Source organism: Octodon degus, unplaced genomic scaffold, assembly GCF_000260255.1.
Source record: "Octodon degus isolate 3935 unplaced genomic scaffold, OctDeg1.0 scaffold00025, whole genome shotgun sequence".
Lineage (NCBI taxonomy): Eukaryota > Metazoa > Chordata > Mammalia > Rodentia > Octodontidae > Octodon > Octodon degus.
The window spans coordinates 20,064,939-20,083,394 of record NW_004524601.1 but is presented as its reverse complement, the minus strand read 5'-3'; the positions used below and the strand labels follow the sequence as shown (position 1 = coordinate 20,083,394).

Genomic DNA, 18,456 nt, shown 5'->3' with positions numbered 1-18,456 from the left:
AGGTTTCTTTTGTCAAGATCTGTTCTGAGAAATGGGACTCTGCTTTGCCCCACTTGGGACAAATCCACTTGAGGATCTGAAGACCTGCTGTGTCCTCGTTCTTTCTGAAATTCTGATTCTCTCATCTCAGTTCCAATGTAATTATGTTTTACATGGACCAGAAACAACTTATTCTCCTCTGAGAGGCAGGTGCATGAGGAAAAGTAATTCTTTCAGAATTCTTAGCTTGGGGTACTTGGAATTCTAGGTAGTTTAACTATGAATTCTATGGTTCTTTTGAACACTTGTACTGCAATTATATAGGAAGTACATTATTTTAAATTTTCTAAAGAGGAAAGTTTATAGTTTTTCTTAGATTCTCAGGCAGGGGTGGCCCCAGATAGTTAATGGCCTCTGAGGGGCATATCCTTGCAAGAACAAATGTGCTTCTCACAGCTCTTTTGGAAAGTGGTTACATGAATGAGTCATTGAAATCTGAGTTTAGGGGAATCCAGACCACTATTTTTTCAGTTTTTAGTTTTTGTTTTTGCTTTTATTATAAATAGATAGACCTACTTTGGAGAGAAAAGCATGGTCTATAAAAACAAGAAAATGATTTCAATTATCAATATAAATAAATCAAATAATAATGATAATCATGAAACCTGTCAAGTTCATAGAACTTACACAATGAAAAAGATTCTTACAATTGTCATAAAATTAGTTGCAATTTTTAAAAGGGAGCAAAAAATTTAAAATAACTTAAAATGATACAGACTTTCAAAACAAGATGATAGGAAATTAACAATAGTTATTTGCATATTGTTATTTTTAAAAACATTTTTCCTTTTTCAATATTAATTTCTAGTTTCTATAAAGCATAGATATTATGTACTGCTGCCTCACACTAGAATTTATATTTCACTATAGCCTTGTCATTCTGTGAGTTTATATTATTTTAGCTACATTATTCAGTTAACTGACAACTAAAAGTTTTGGAGGAGGACGTTATATACAGATGCATAGTACTATGCTCACGTGTTGCTTTATGGGAATAGAGCAAAGGTGTAAAAGCCAAGGCAAGTGTAGAGATCCAGAGAAATAAACATGGACTTCTGGTTAATGTTGTGGAGGTGGAAACTTCTGGGAAGGTGGCCAACCAGGTAAGTCTTGGAGGGAGAACTGGGGTTAGGGAGGACACAAGCCAGACAAGCAAAGGCATTTCCTCCCATAAACATTGGAGGTGCTCTATTTCCCAAGACGTGCCAAATGAAGTACTACAAACTAAGTTGTTCAAACAAAGAAATGTATATTCTCACAGTTCTAGAGGCTAGAAGTATGAAACCGAGATATTGCTAGGGTTGGATTCTTCAAAGTACTGTGTGAGAAAAACCTGTTCTATATTTTCTAGATTTTGGTAGTTTACTCAGAACTTTTAGCATTTTTTGGCTTATAGAAGCATTGCTAGGACACCACAAAGTATTTTTTCAGATGTACATGTATCCCTCTGAGTTTAACTGTCCCTTCTATGTAAAACATTGCTCATGTTAGAGTAAGAGTCCACCCTCTTCCAAAACAATCCCATCCTAACTCAACTGGCTGCTTCCAAATAAATTCATTTTCTTTGGTAGTTTCTTTAGCATATGAACCTTAAGAAAAGGGAAAAACTGCTCAAAAGGAAACAACCAGAATGAGGGAAAGGAGAAAAGAAGGAAGAAAAAATATGTATACGCACGCACACAAGATAGCTAAGATAACTGTACTACTAATTCGTATGAGTTCATTGAAAGGAATATTTATTATTTATTGTTTATATTGTTTGATCAACTTTGCATGCCTGTATCTGATAATCTGAGAAACTACTCTGAAGATAACAATATGTAGCATAATGACCATTGATAATTTCTTATTAGCTTGTTTTGAAATTATGCATAATTTTTATTGTTTTTCCCTTTAAAATAAAAATAGATGAAGGTAAATTTTAAAATGCAAAGAAAGGACAGTAATTCAACCCATATCAGGGTTAGGGTTAGCATTATCCTTCAACAATCCAGGTTTAGCAGCATAGAATAACTGATATAATTAGCAAATCAGATCAGAGTAAATGGGTTTGGGAGGGTAAAAGTAGCCAGACAACTACAAAAAATTAGGAAGGATTGGAAAATTGGACAGATATACTAATAGTTTGTAGGATGGATTAAAAACACAGAATCTTCTTTTGCCGGTATGAGGCCAACAAATTGAGTTCTTCTCCAATAACTCTGTTTGTGAAGTTTTTTTTTTTTTTTTTTTGTATTTAGTACAGGGTCTACAGGGTCTGTAGCATCGCATTATGTAGATCAGACTCATAGTGACCCTCCTGTCTTCAGCCCCCCAGGAGCTGGGATTCCAGGCTTGCGCTATCGTGCTCACTCTCCACGCTGTCTTAGCACGCCCCAGGAGCAGGGCTGGCCAGGCAGGCCTGGGGATCAAAGTCCTGGTCCCTGTGTCTGCCAAAGCAGGAGCTTTACCCCACTGAGCTATCTGGCTGGCCCTGAGGAGATATGTATTTGAAGTCTAGGGGAAGGCTTTCCAAACCTCTCTTCTTTTTTGCCTTCTAATTTTAACCTTTGGGTTAAAATTAGAATTTGCCACAGTTCCAAAACTACTAATCTGAGAGCTGATCTTCTCTCATAATTCAATTGCAAGAAAATATCAATAATGTGAACACCTTCTTTCTCTCCAGAGAAGAGTCTGCATTCTAGAAGTACTAACAAGTCCTATAACCAGAAAAATACATTTAATCTTGTTTAAACTAGTTTTCCAAACTTATTTCATCATATGCATTTATTTTACTAATTTCCATTGCATCTATACAGCTAATGCTATGTGGAACACATTTTAGGAAGAAACAAGGCAAAAACCAATTTAGATCCAAATTGCTTTTGCTTTCCAGGAAGAGAGAAACAGTCAGGTTGAAGCAGGGTGATAGCAACTGTATAACTAAGCTTCTTCTTTAATATGTTTTATTATAATTTTATTTCATTTTGAAGAGTAAAAACAAAAGCAAGAACAAAGATCAGAAACAAAGACAGAAACAGGGTGACATACAATTCATATGTTAAAGATTTTCAGAACAAGAATAGCTGATTAACAATGGTTGATATATTATCTATATTTATCTTCAAATCTGTTGCTCAGCAAGTATATATACAGGATGTCTTCTTTAATATTTTTTAGCTATGGATACTCCCTCGTGTTCTTACAAAGTGAACCATATACACAAGACTCCAGGTTTACACAAGGCCCTAGCTTCTTGCTGGCCTTTTGTTAAAATATATTGTATTATTCATGGGTGAGTTAAGTGAATAAAGGAAATAGGGCACCTTCCACTTGATACTGGGAAATACACAACGATGCCGATGTAGCAGGAGAAAAGCTTGCTCAAAAGCACAATGTGGAACATTCAGAGTATGGAGCTCAGGCAGAGTACAACTAGCCCCAAATTATGTGGGTTCAAGCTCCTGGTTTTGGAGATATTATCCTGTTTTGCATTGTGTACTCAAGATTGCTCCAGGAAGTGCTTCCAGTGGGCTACCATTGGAAGCCAGATCTCTGTGTGCTTAGTGTCTCCGTCTCATCACCACATCTCTTGGAGCCAGATGTCTTGCAGCAAGGGAAGATTCTTAACAAGGATGAAGAAAGAGAGTCTTGCTCTAAAAGATCTTGTTCCCCTCTGACTTCTAGAGGGAGTCTGTTGTCCTTGCTCTTATCAGTGTTGTTACTTCTAAACCGGAATAAAATAGAAACAACAGATAACCTTCTCAGAGCCAAAATTATCCCAAAAATAGCATTAAAGATCTATCACTGAATTCTGACATCTGCAAGCATATTTTTGTTTGTTTGTTTTGTATTTTAGGGGAGGGTCTACAGGGTAGTCAGCATCTCACTACTAGATCGGACTCATAGTGATCTGCTTGTTTCCAGCCTCCCAAGAGCTGGGATTACAGGCATGCCCCACCACGCCCAGTCTCAATTACTTTCTCAGCATGCCCCAGGGATTGAACCCTGGGCCCCTGCACCAGCTTGCAGGCGCTTTAATCTGCTGAGATACTTGTCTGGCCCTCTGCAAGCATATTTGTAGAGTTGTGCTGATACAATAAACAAAAACATGAATTAATGTAAAAATCGTATCCCTCGAGACAGAAGCAAATATGAATCTGTGAAATGGTTGAGTCTGATCTTCAATGTCCCTGCTAGGTCTTTGACATAGTGTGGGTGCTTCAGCAGGATTCCTGAGCTTGTTAGTATCATGGACCAGCTGTGATTAGCATAAAAGGAGACAGTCTTGGATAGCCAGGAAAACTCTAAAGCAGTCACTCTGAAGCAGCAACCAATGCGCTTATATACCTCTGCTCCGTGGGAGATACATAATATACACACAACAGCAAGAACCTACATGGCAGCTGAGGAGCAGGACAAACTAAGAAGCTTCCTGAAGACTGCAGCTCACTTCAAGTGGCCAGGCAGAGCTGGGAGGGAGCCGGAAGCCTCACTGATAGATGGAAGAATACAGCTCGAAGTAGCACAGATGGGCTGACGTTTTCACTAAAGGTGTCAAACAGACTGTGAAGACACGAAGCAGACTCTTAGCTTGTGGCTGCAGGTGAAAATGAAAGGGCAGTCTTCGCGTGTCAGCAGTGTGGAGGATACTGCTTTGCATTGCTCAGTGTCAGCAACACCCGTGCGTCCAATCTGTGAGCGCTGACAGAGCAGAATGTGTAAGTTCTTTGAAAATTTGACTCATAGGAAAAATTCCTTAAAAAACATCAAGCATGGTATCATTATGATTTACTAGGGCATCTTGGACCCAGGACAGCTCAACCTCAACTTGTTGGTTAGGCTACAGCACACTGTTGTATTAATCATTTTTATCTTCAAACCACATGGATTTTTTCTCCCAACCAGGATAAGACAAATGGGAGATGGTAGGGAGGAGGAACAGGACTATCTCAAAATGTCATTGTGTAAGATTTTTAAACATAGAAGCTGGAGGGTTTTCATTAGAAGATAAAGGTATTTGCTGAAGTGGATTGATCAAAATAGAGGCAGAAAAATCTTCAGATATTTAAAAAATGATCCTGCAGAAGAATAAGTCATTGTTCTTGCTTCAAAAGAGTAGAACAAAAATCAATGGAAAGAGACCACAAAGACACAGATTTCATTCAGCTCAATGAAGAACTTTCCAATTATATTTCAGTCTTACAGAACAGAGTGTACTCAGGTAGCCACTTATCTGGTGGTGGTCAGTAACTGAGGACCATTTGCTTGTGAAGACAGACTATCCCATTACAGCCAGGAGTTAAACTAAATGGACCATTTACTCCCATTTTGTTTGTGCTTTGTTCTTCTTGTATCTCCTACTGGTTGTAAACTCGTTGGAGACTGGAATAAGACAGTCGAAATAGCTCTCATTTCCAAAGAAACTGATTAAAGAAACTGTGAATATAGTAGGCTCCTAAACAGTGTGTTTAAAATAATTTAATGTTATTTCATCTTCCAGTTGTTGTGACATAAAGAACTCAAAAATATCCACTCAATCTAATTCAGCTAGTTCAATCCAAATGTAATCAATTTAATAGACTTCAACAATTAAACTCTGAGAAACAACCATTTATACAGCAATGTTCTATGACAATATGATTCATTATCATCATTTACTTAAAATTTATTCATATTATATGTTTTAGAGTGCTGAAGCAATTTGACCAACCATACTTTTTATTTTTCACTCTTACATGTTCTGCCAAAAGAGTATAAGTATTTACACAAGAAAGTAAATTTTATGCTTTTAGGAAATTCTAACAGTTAAATAAAGATCATTCTGTTTACTTTCTAAATTTTAGCTGTTTCTTGCTTAAAAGCAGTAAACTATTAAATTATCAAGTGATGTCAGTCCCATTGCTTAAGATCTTAATACATGTTTGAATGACCCACTTCAAAATACAATGTTGACCTTTGGAACCTCTGCACTTGAGACTGTCTTTAAAACTATGGCACTGACATTTTTGATTTAATAGACATTTTCATTAAGGTCAGTGATACATTTGCTGTAATAAATAGAGGAAAATTAAGAGCTCATCAGCATTGCCATAGTACAACACTGAATAGATTGAATTATGTGCTTAAGGAGATAAATTGATGACAATTGGCAAACTCTACTAATAAAGCTACTGCGTTGAAAAATATCTTGGAGAAAAAGTGTTTCCATGAATATTTTTCCCCTTCAGCATTTCTTATTTTGATAAAATGCACTCATATATCAGGGCTATATTTTAAAGATTCATACATGGACTCTATCATTTAGCTGTCCTCTAATGAGCTCCCAGGGATCTCTGTCATAGCTGCAAATTTTGAAGTCAACTCTGAAAACCTGTAGTTGAGTGCTCATTGAAAATACCAGTTGTTCTCCTGACTCAAGGGAGTAATCAAGTCGCTGCCTGGTTTAAACGAAAAGAAAAAGAAGAAGGAAGAAACTGAAGCAATAATAAAATAATGAGGAAATATGCTCTGTGAATAGTATAGGGGCATATTTAAGAGCTATTTAAATTGTCCTTTGTGTAAAATGAAGCATTCATCTTATTCCAAGTGTGTAATCTGAGCATAGCAAATCCAATGTAGCTGCAAGGCAGTTTACGTTGTGTGTTACCAATATTCAATTTATGAAAAGATGATTGAAGAACATCAGCCTGCTATAAAAACAATTTTCACAGAATACATTTGGTACTTCCACACGTTGCTCAGCTTTTGAGCGGAGCCAAGATGTCACAGGACATGGGCTACTGGTACTCAAGATGAATGATTATTAGGCATAAAATTAGTTCTAAACATAGATACACAAAAGCATTAAATGTTTGAAAGGAGAGCAAGATCTGCCATCTAAATGGTTTTAATTTTTTTAATTGAGGATAGTTAGAAAGCAAAGTACTTTTCTTATAGAAACTCACAGATTTTCACTCTGGTATTTGTTATAGGCCTAACAGATAATGAGTTGAGGGAAGGTGTCACTGTGTGTGAATTAATATGCTTATTTCTGCTTTTTGTGGTGCATCATGATACTTAGGGGCAGGTAGAGGGTTAGGAAGGACAGAGATGCCTGGGGTCAGAATCATTCAAAAAATAAATGGCACTGACCCAAATGCTAGAATGCGTTGTGTGAATGTAAGAGTGGAAATACAGAGAGAAACTGACAATAGAGTATTAGATTGATCATAGAGCATGGTTTTATGGAGGATATGTGAGAAAAGTTAGCAGTTTGAAGAATATAGAGTTCAATAATCATAGTAACTACAAAGTGATCTTCATAGACAGCCAAGTGTTATACCAATAGGTATAGGATAAAAATACTTGGTTTCAGTTCTTCCATTTCTTAAATTTCCGTCTTTACACAAGGCATTTAACTTGTTTATCACTCAATTGTCTCTTCTATGAAATGAGACTAATGAGAATAGCTGCCTTTTTGGTCGAGTTCAAGAATTTAACATGTCCGTGACTTCTGGGAAGATGGCAAAAGGGGTGAATAGCCAAGAAACAGCCTCTCCAAGATTTGCTGTCAAGACAATGTAATTTAACAATATGAAGAAGAGGAAAGGGAGGGAAGGGAGTGCCCTGGACCATGCAAGAATCTGAAGTGAGAACTGCAGTCCAGGGGGAAAGCAAAGAGAGAACTAAGGCAGAAGAAGGTGCTACACAGCACTTTCTACCTGATCCCTTCCTCACTGCATGGGAGGAGGCACCTACGGATGCACAGTGACTACTGCTGACCTCAGAGGCTTCCGTGGAGAATGAAGTAGAATGGAGCAGTGGATGCAGCAGACAGCAGCGGCTGGTGAGGTATTCAGGTCCAGATGTTCCCCAGAAGACAGTATGGCTAATCACCATTTTGGAGAGAGGCCAAACTAAGCTTCTATTCACAGCAGTGCTGGGCTGGCTCAATCTAGTGACTCTCAGTGTTGGAGTGAAGCAAAACCAAGTGCAACTCAGCCAGAGATCAAGGAGCCAAGTGAAAGCTCATAGGAGTTGCACAAGTGCTGCAGGCTGAACAAATTGAGTCCCAGTCTCACAGTCAGAAACCAGCCTAAAATTCAGTGGAACTAAATGTATGAGTGCTACAATAATCCACTACCCTGCCATAAACCTTTGGCAGACTTCTTGGGTTGGGATTAATTAAAGCAGATCTCAGCTGTCTGTCCACTCTGTCTAGCAATGTTAGCAGAGACATGTTCCAAGTGGACACTTTTTAAACTTCTATTCATTTTCTTTTTTCTTTATTATTTGTTCTTGTTTCTATATAAGTATTAACATTGTTTTTAGTGTTTGTTGTTGTTCTTCTCTTCCTTCCTTCCTTCCTTCCTTCCTTCCTTCCTTCCTTCCTTCTTTCCTTTCTTCTTTCTTTCTGTCCTGTGCCCCAGAGAAAAAGTCATCCATCTGGACTCTCTGAAGTGGTAACAGTAGAAGTAACAAAGCAGATAAATGGTGGTCTAGAAAAAAACATAAAATCAGAAATAATTTATCAGATAACTACAAAAATGTTGAATATAATGAAAGACATAGTTTGTGACTCTGGAGAAGATATACATTTAAAAAAAAATAGATGTCTTTCAACATCCAACATTGAAAGAACTGGAATCCATGAAACAGATTCAAACAGATATCTGGGGCATTAAGAATTCCACTAAAAGTTGGGAAAAGTGCTTGAATGAAACAGAAGATAGAATTTCAGATCTTCAGTGGTGATTGATACATTGTGTCAACTTGAAGGGTCAGCAACTTGGCAAGATCAGCTCAGTGACTCCTCTCTGGGATGAGGAGTGCTCACCCTAGAGTGATTCAGCACAAAAAAAAAGGTATATAAAGGGATTGAGGAAGGATTCTGTACAGTGCTTCCTTGGAGGGGCTCTAGTCTTTGCAGTCAGTGTGGAAGAAAAGGAGAGAGGCTTGCTTGATTCCGAAGCCATTGCTACTCCCTTTGCTTTGCTGTTTTCTGCCACCATGAGCTGCTGCCCTCTGTAATGTGCAACTCTGCCTTGGAGCCAGCCAAGGATGGACTGAAACCTTCACAAACTGTGAGCTAAATAAACCTTTTCTTCCTTGATTTTTGGTGTCAGGTATTTTGTCCCAGCAATGAGTGGAAAGTAACTGAGATTTCTTGCTAAGTGCCTGCCTGGCAAGCACAAGGATCCAGGTTTGGGCCCTGGTACCACATGCCATGCAAGTACCTGCCATGCCAGCCACAGAAACTGAGCATACTGAAGCATGCTTATAATCCCAGTGCTGGGGAGGCTAAGACAGGAGTATCACTATGAGTCCAAGCTGCATAGTAAAACCCTGTACCAAATAAATAAATAAATAAATAAATAAATAAATAAACAAATCTTTAAAAGTTAAAAAAGAATTTCAGACCTTGAAGATAGACTTTAAGATGTACTGATGGTCTGGTGCTCATAGGAATGAATGGAAGAAAAAGGATATGTAACCACTTTCTCTATGCAAGCAGCTACAGTGACATCAAAGTCACATATAGTTCTCCATATGATAGTGGACAAGGTGCCACCCTAGGTAGAGTGGGGCTCTGAGAATAACTGCGGTTTCCAGTGTGAATTGTTGGCCTGGGTCACAACATCTCAATACACATGTGTTTCACTTCATATTAGAACAGACTTGGGCAGGCCCAGCTTTCTAAGGAGCTTGAAGATAGCATTGAAGCTAGTGAACAGGAAAGTAAAAATAACTAGGAACCAGAAAATAACAATCCAACAGCTGCAAGATGATTCAAGGAAAAATAATATAAGATGAATAGGTATCAGTGAAAGAACTGGAATTGACACAAATGATATAAAAAGATCGTTTGCCGTAGTAGCAGCAGAAAATTTCCCAAGCATGTAAAAAGAATCTCACACTGTAAATGAGGACTATAGAACTCCAGCTAGCTTTAAGCAAGATAACTCTTCACCTAATAATTGAGATCTCAGACTGAGTGAAGGAACATTATACAAGAAGCTGTTAGAGAGACAAAACAGATCACCTATCACAAAAAGCCCATCAAAATCATGGCAGATTTCTCAACAAAACCCATCAAATAAAGAAGAGATTGGAATAAGGTACTTGAAGTTCTAAACGAAAATAACTTCCAACTCAGGTTGCTTTACCCTGAAAAACTCTCTATGAAATTTAATGGAGAGATAAGATATTTCCATGACAAAGAACAACAGAAGAAATTCATGACAACAAAATCAACCAAAAGAATACTGACTGATATTTTAGAAAGAGACAAAGGTGACCACATCTTCAAGAACAATAGAGGAGAACAATCAATCAAAGCAAGCAATTAAGTTGAGGGGAAAAGTAGAGATCCTACAGTACTAAAAACAGCATGATAAAGATAAGCCAATACATATCAATTATAACCATCAACGTAAACAGCTTTAATTCACCAATCAAAAGAAACAAACTGGCAGAGTGGACCAAGAAACAAAATCCAATAATATTCTGTGTACAAGAAACACATTTAAATCAAAAGAAAATAAATAGAATGAACATCAAATGACAGAAAACAATTCTTCATGTGAAAGGAACCCAGAAAAAAGCAGGGGTAGCTATTTTGATTGCTGACAATGTCAACTTCAAATCAAATGTGATTAAAAGAGATAAAGATTGTTGCTACATACTTGTTAGGGGAAAACTACAAGAGGAAGAGATAACAATTATAAATATATGTGCACCCAATGTAGGACCACTCAACTATATAAGACAAATTTTAACAGACATGAAAAGTATAATGAGCAATAATATAATTTTATTAGGGGACATTAATACCCATTGACACAAAGAGATAAAGCAACTACCCAAAAATAAGCAAAGAAATAACACAACAAAACCAAACTTGTGAAGAAATGGACTTAGTAGACCTTTACAGCGTTCCATCCAACAACATCTCAATACACATTCTTCTCAGCTGCACACAGGATGTTCTCTGAAACAGACCATATGCTAGCACATAGAGAATGCTTAAGTAAATGCAAAGGAATCAGAATTATACCATATTTTAGAAAGAGACAACAAAGGTGACCACATCTTCAAGAACAATGGAGAACAATCAATATTAATATATTATCAATATTAATATATTATCTGGCTATAGTGCAATGAAACTGGAAGTTATTGACAAAAGAAGCAGCAAAAACTCTATAAACACATGGAAACTAAATAATCCCCTTTGAAACAATCAATGGGTCAGATGAAATCAAAGAGGAAATTAAACAATATTTACAATCAAATGAAAATACAGTTACAACTTACCAGATCTTAGGGGATGCAATGAAAGCTGTCTTAAGAAGGAAATTTATAGCAATTAATTCTCACATCAGGAAAACAGAATGAGCTCAAATAAATAATTTTATGCTATACCTCAAACTCCTAGAAAAAAAACAAGTCAAGTCCAAAATGCAAAGAAGGCAGGAAATTATAAAGAGCAGAGCAGAAATAAATACAATGAAGACTAAGAACACAATACAAAGAATTAGAGTTGAAGAGTTGGTTCTTTGAAAGAATAAATAAAATTGATAAATCTCTAGCCAACATTATCAAAAAGGAAAAGAAAACTCAGTATTATGTAATAAGGAATGAAAAGGTTGAAATCGCTACAGATCCTATAGAAATACAGAAGATGATCAATACCTAGTTCCAGAATCTTTACTCTCACAGGATGGAAAACACAGAAGAAATGGACAAATTCCTAGATATATATGAACTACCAAAGCTGAATTAAGAAGATATAAAATTCTGAACTCAATATCAGTCAATAAAATTGAAAATGTAATAAAAAAAATATACCAACAAAGAAAACCAATGTCCTAGGGGCCGGGGAGATGGCTCAGTGGAATAAGCACTTCCCTGGCAAGCACAAGGACCTGAGTTCAATCCCCAGTTCCGAAAAAAAAAAACCCAATGTCCTGATGATTTCACAGCCTAATTCTACAAAAAATTTAGAAAAGACCTAATGCCAACACTACTCAAACTCTTCAAAGATATTGAAAATGAAGCAATTCTCACAAACTCATTCCTAGAGGCAAGTATTACTATGATACAAAAACCAGAGTAGGACCCACACAAAAACAGAACTACAGGCCAATATCCCTAATGAACATAGATGCAAAAATCCTCAATAAAATGCTAACAAGCAGAATGCACCAAATCATCAAGATTATACATCACAGTCAAGTGGGATTCATCATAGGAATGCAGGGATGATTTAATATATGCAAATTCATAAATGTAATACACCACATCAAGAACCAAAGACAAAAGCCACATGATCATCTCAATAGATGCAGAAAAAGCTTTTGACAAAGTCCAACTTTCATTCGTACATAAAAACCCTACAGGAAATCAGAATACATGGTTTTTAGGTCAACCTGATAAAAGCCATCAACCGCAAACAAGCAGCCAACATCATACTACACAGACAAAAATTGAAAACCTTCACTTTAAAATCAGGAATAAGACAAGAGTGTCCACTGTCAACACTCCTGTTCAGTATAGTTCTGAAAACATTAGCCAGAACAATTAGACAAGACAAAGAAATAAAATAAATAATAATTGAAAAGGAAGAAGTGAAATTATCATTATTTGCCAATGATATGATACTACACAAAGAAGACCCCCAACACTCCGCTAAGAGATTTGCAGGTTTAATAACTAAATTCGGTCTGTAGCAAGATACAAAGTTAACACTCAAAAATCAATAGCATTTTTATATGCAAACAACAAGTACACCATAAGAGAAATTATGGAAACTTTCACAATAAAACCAAAAGAAATTAAATACTTAGGAATCAATCTCATAAAGGAAGTAAAAGATTTATACAGTGAAAATTATAGTACTCTCAAAAAAGGAGATCGAAAAGGATTTCAGAAAATGGAAAATGTTCCTGGATAGTAAAAACCAACATCATGTAAATGGACATACTCCCAAGATTTTTTTTCCAGATTCAATGCAATCCCACTTAAAATACTATTAGTATACTTCAAAGAGCTAGAGAAAACACTCTTGAAATTCATCTGGAACCAGAAGAGACATAGAATAGCAAAAGCATTCCCGAGTAACAAAGGAAAGTCAAGATGCATTACAATCCGTGACTTGAAATTACACTACAAAGCTACTGGGATAAAATCAACATGGTACTAGCAAAAATAAAAACAGATCTGAGGATCAATGGAACAGATCTGAAGATGCATCCACAACTACACATTCAGTCACCTTATCTTTGACAAAGTGAGCAAACATTCACTCGAAGAAACATAGCCTCTTTAACAAATGGTGTTGGAAAAACTGGCTTTCCATGTGCCAAAGGCTTAAAATAGACACATGCTTATCACCATGCACAAAGCTGCAGTCAAAATGGATCAAGGACTTAAATTTTAAAACTGACATACTAAATCTGGAGGAGAAAATTGGTAGAAATCTTAAGCACACAGGGATAGGTACACAGTTCATAAACAAAAATTAAACTGCATGGGAAATACTTCAAAGAATCAACAACTGGGATTTCACCTTTTTTAAGTTTCTAGACATCAAAACAAATCACCAACAGATAAAAAGAAAACCCATGAATTGGGAAAAAATTATAACGAACTGTCCTTCAGACAAAAAACTCCTATCTAGATTCAATAAAGAATTTCTTAAAACTTAGGCCTCCAAAATTTAAAGACCCAATCCAAAAATGGGCACCTGACATGAATATACACTTCTCAAATGAAGAGATACAAATGGTAAATAAATATATAGAACAATGTTCAACATCATTGGTCAATCAAGAAATGCAAATTAAAACAATGCTGAGATACCATCTTATGCCAGAATGAATGGCTATCATCAAGAAGTCAATGAATAATAAATGCTAAAGAGACTTTGAGGAAAAATGAACCCTTCTCCACTGTTGGAGGGAGTACATACTGGTACAACCATTATGAAAATCAATATATAGAATCTTCAAACAGCTAGGATTGGAGGTCTCATTCAATCCAGCTATTCCCCTCTTGGGTATTTGCCAAAAGAACAAAAATTATCAAATGACAATGATATATGTACACCCAGTTTATAACAATGCAATTTATCATAGCTATATCTTCAAAGCAAGCCAAATGCCCATGAACTGAGAAATTGATAAAAAAAAATATGATATTTTTTACAAATGGACTGTCATTCAGCTACAGAAAAAATAAATTTGAGGCTTTTGCAGATAAATGGATGCAACTAGAGACTATATTGGTTAAGTGCAATAAATCAGACCTACATGTGAAAACAACATATTGTCTCACTAGTGTGAGAGCCTGAAAGAGTAAAAAGAAGAGAAAAATATATATTTAGATATATATATATATTCATATATCTTTATATATATATATATATATATATGTATGTATATATGCAGGATACTTTGGATAATTGTATTGCTAATTTCTGCTCAATTTTTGAAAGGAACAGCTAAGGCTTAAAAAATTTTTCTTTTTCATTTTTATAACTTTTTGTTGTTGTTGTTTAAAAAAATTTGCATGTTTATATCTGGTAACTTAAACCACTAATTTGAAGATAGCATTATGCAACACAGCTACCATTTTTGACTTTCTATTACTTTGTTTAGTGCAAGTTTGTATTTTTTCTATTACTATTCTGTACTCTTTAAAAAAGAAAAAACTATTATTGAAAAAGAAAACCAGCTATAAAGGCATGCCCATCAGTTATAGCAAACTTCTCAATACAAGACCTCAAATCAAGGGGAGCTTGGAGTAAAGAATTTTAAGCCCCAAAAGAAAACAACTTCCAGCCAAGAATGATGTACCCCACAAAACAATCTTTTGAAATTATTGGAGAAATATGACATTTTCAAGGAAAAGAATACCTGAAGAAATTTATGACCATGAAACTAGCATTCCAAACATGTTCTGGAGAACATTCTGGAAAGAGATAACAAGGACTACAACTCTGTGAACCCTAGTAGAAGGAATCTGCCAGTCAAGCAATTAATGTGGGAGGGCAAGCAACAGCAGGAAAATAAAACATGACAAGGATAAGTCAATATAGATATTAACTATAATCGTAAATGTAAGTGGTCTCAATCCACTAAGCAAAAGAGACTGGTAGAATGGATCAAGAGAAGAAATTCATAGAGTGAAATTCAAAGGATAAAAATCAATTAACAGAACAGTCCTGCAAGCATTTGCTACTGATTGATTGTTTGATAATTGCCTTTCTTTATTGAGTGGGCTGGAATCCCAGCATTGTTTTAATTTGCATCATTTGAATGACCATTGAGGTTGAACATGTTTTGCATATATCTCAGAAGTGTTTCTATTCATTTCAGAGGTCTCTTTTTGGATTGGATCTTTACATTTGTGAGGTCTGATTTTTTTTTTAGTTCTTTATCTATTCTAGATATTAGTCCTTTGTATAAGAAACACCTGAAAAAAATTTTTAACCACTCTATGGGTTGTCACATGGCTCTCTCAGTGGTTTCTTTTGTGGTGTAAAAGCTTTTCAATAAGATGAGATTCTAGTTGTTGATTCTTTGTGATAGTTCCAGTGCAATCAGGGTTTGGACTGCAAAGTCTTTGCCTACCTCAATAGCTTCAAAAGTTCTACCTATTGTCTCTTCCAATATATTTAGTGTTTTTGTTTTAATATTTAGATCTTTCATTCATTGTGATTTTAGTTTAGTGCAGGTGAAGGATATGCATCTACCTTTTATCTTTGACATGTGACACATCAGTCTTTCTAGCACTATTTATTAAAGAGACTGTCTTTCTTCCATATGGCTCCTTTGTCAAAAGTAAGGTATCTGAGTAGCTGAGTATGTTTTCAGGTGTTTTTGCATCTCATATGTTTCATTGATCCTCAAGTCTGATTTTTCTTACACCATACTATTTTTATCACAGTTGCTTTGTAGTACGATTTCAAGTCAGGAATTATGGTGCACCTGCCTTTCCTCTGTTGCCCAAAATTGCTTTTGCTATTCTAGGTCTCTTTTGGTTCCAAATGAGTTTTAAGATTGTTTTCTCTAATTCTGTGAGATATGCTACTGGTATTTTGATCAGGATTGCATTGAATCGGTATGTCAGTTTTGCAAGTATGGCCATTTTCTCTATATTGGTTCTTCCTATCCAACAACAAGACATATCTTTCCATTTTCTACTTTTTTAGTCCCCCTTTTCACATAACTATTGTTTTCAATGTAAAGGTCTTTTACTCCCTTTGTTAGATTGATTTCTAGGTATTCCATTTTTTTGTGCTATCGTGAAAGGTATTGCTTCCTCAATTTCTGTCGGAGTCAGTTTGCTATGTACAGGAATGCTATGGATTTTTTAGTGTTGATTTTGTATCCAGCTATGCTACTGAATTTAGTTATTCAATCTAGAAGCCCTTGGTGGAGTTTTGGGGTCCTTCTATGTAGAGAATTATGTCATTCACAAATAATTTAACTTCTTTTCACATCCTTCTTATTTTTATTTCTTTCTCTTGCCTAATTATTCTGGCCAATATTTCCAGAGCTACATTGAATAACATTCGTGATGATTACTTATTGATAAGTTTATGCAAAATTTTCCTCTTTTTTTGTTTTCTCAGGATGCTTGAAAATAAGTGAATATTTTCTTTATACTAATTAAAAGAATTAATATAAAGTCTAACCCAGTTTAAAAGTCATGTCTCACATACAACTCAAAGCTCTCAGTGTCCCTCATCATGGATTGGAATTTGATTGGAAGAGACTGGAATGAGGAATTGAGTGCAGTTGATTTTATTATATTTTACTGTCTCCCTCTCCTTTCTTCCCTAGTTTTGGGAGCAAGGTGAAAGAATGGAGAAGATGAAAAATACCTCTTTCTCAACTGAATGAGGCTGCAGCCTACTTTTAGGTTAATGCAGCTTTAATTAATCTCAACTGACTATCAGCACCTTCCGTGTAGCTGGCACCAAAATGTTGATTCTCACGTGAGACACAGGTTTGAATTCTTTAGAGAAGGCTTGCTATTGCATGATTCATTGCCATGGAAGATCCTGTTCTGTCTGAACCTCTTTCATTCTTTATGCTGCCTTAGTTCCTACTATTCATGTTGGACCCTACTAGCTCACACAGCATGAATTCTCCATGCATAATAAACAATTTTCTTGATAATCTTTCTATCTTCTATGATAGCTCCCTCTTTTTTTCTGGTAGTTTCTTGATAAAGAAGAAATTCATACAGATATATGCAGCAGAATAGACTGGTTTTCATGTCTCTTTAGAACACTGCCATATCTTCTTAATTATGTTCAAAACTACCCAGGCAGAGGAGCAGATCTGGAACTCTTTTGCCAAAGCATATGTCTACCAGTGAAATGAGAAGCTACACACATTCCTGAATGTGCCCTCAAGTCAGTGACTCTCTTGGCACTCATTGGTCACTGTTACAGTTCATATCTAGCTGTCTTCCTAATGCTTCTTGCAATCATAAGTGATACCTCTGGAAGATGATTGGATTACAGGGAAATAGTAGATTACTTACTGATAGGAGGTGGGGTTTGGCTAGAAGACGTGGGTCATTGAGTGAGTGTCTCTGAAGGGTTTATAATCCTTCATTCCTTCTCTCTTTCTGCTTCTTGGATGGATGAGGTAAATAAAATTCCTCCACCCAGGCCTTTCCGCAATACATTCTGCCTTGGAGGCAGCTGACTATGGGCTGAAACTTCTACAAAGTGTGAGTTCAAATAAACCTTTTCTCCTATAATTTATGGTTGTCAAGTACTGGATCTTCGTGAGAAAAGGAAAACGACAAAGTCATTCGCATATCTTTAAGAGACTCCTTCACTTCCCAATCATACTACATTTAGTATGTAGCCTGAAAAGGGATAAGGGTGGGACAGGCTGCTGGAGAAGTTAGACCAATGGATCTGATGTCTGTTGGCAAGCTTTGAGGAAGTACGCTGGACTGTTAGGTGCATGTCTGCAGAACATGAGGCCGGTACAGCATGCGGTACCAGGGACTGAACCCAGCTCCTTGCACTTGCGCAGCAGACACTTAGACTGCTGAGCTATCTCCCTGGCCTGAATATGAGGTTCTTATTCTGACTTTTAGACTTACTTAATACTTTAGGATAATATAAAAATATCTTCTGAGCATCTTGTTACATGAAAGTAGTATTCACTTAATAGATAATTTTTGTGTCACTAAATCCTACTCTTTTTAAAAATTCTAATACAATTAGTACCTGATCAAAAATGCAATGATTCCTTGTAGTTGCAAATACCGTTTTTCACATCTTTTTTTATTCATAATATAAGGATCTCCTCATTGCATATTTTTATACTTGATTATTTGTCTTCATAATTTTTATCATTATAAATTGTAGGATTATTGAAAATACATTTTGAGTAGGAATTCTCTTCATATTTCACATAGTAC

General features: G+C 36.0%; 1 pseudogene; it reads left to right on the top strand.

Moving 5' to 3' along the window:
- LOC101566515 overlaps nt 1-18,456 on the top strand; it is a 47,820-nt pseudogene that overhangs the window by 759 nt on the left and 28,605 nt on the right.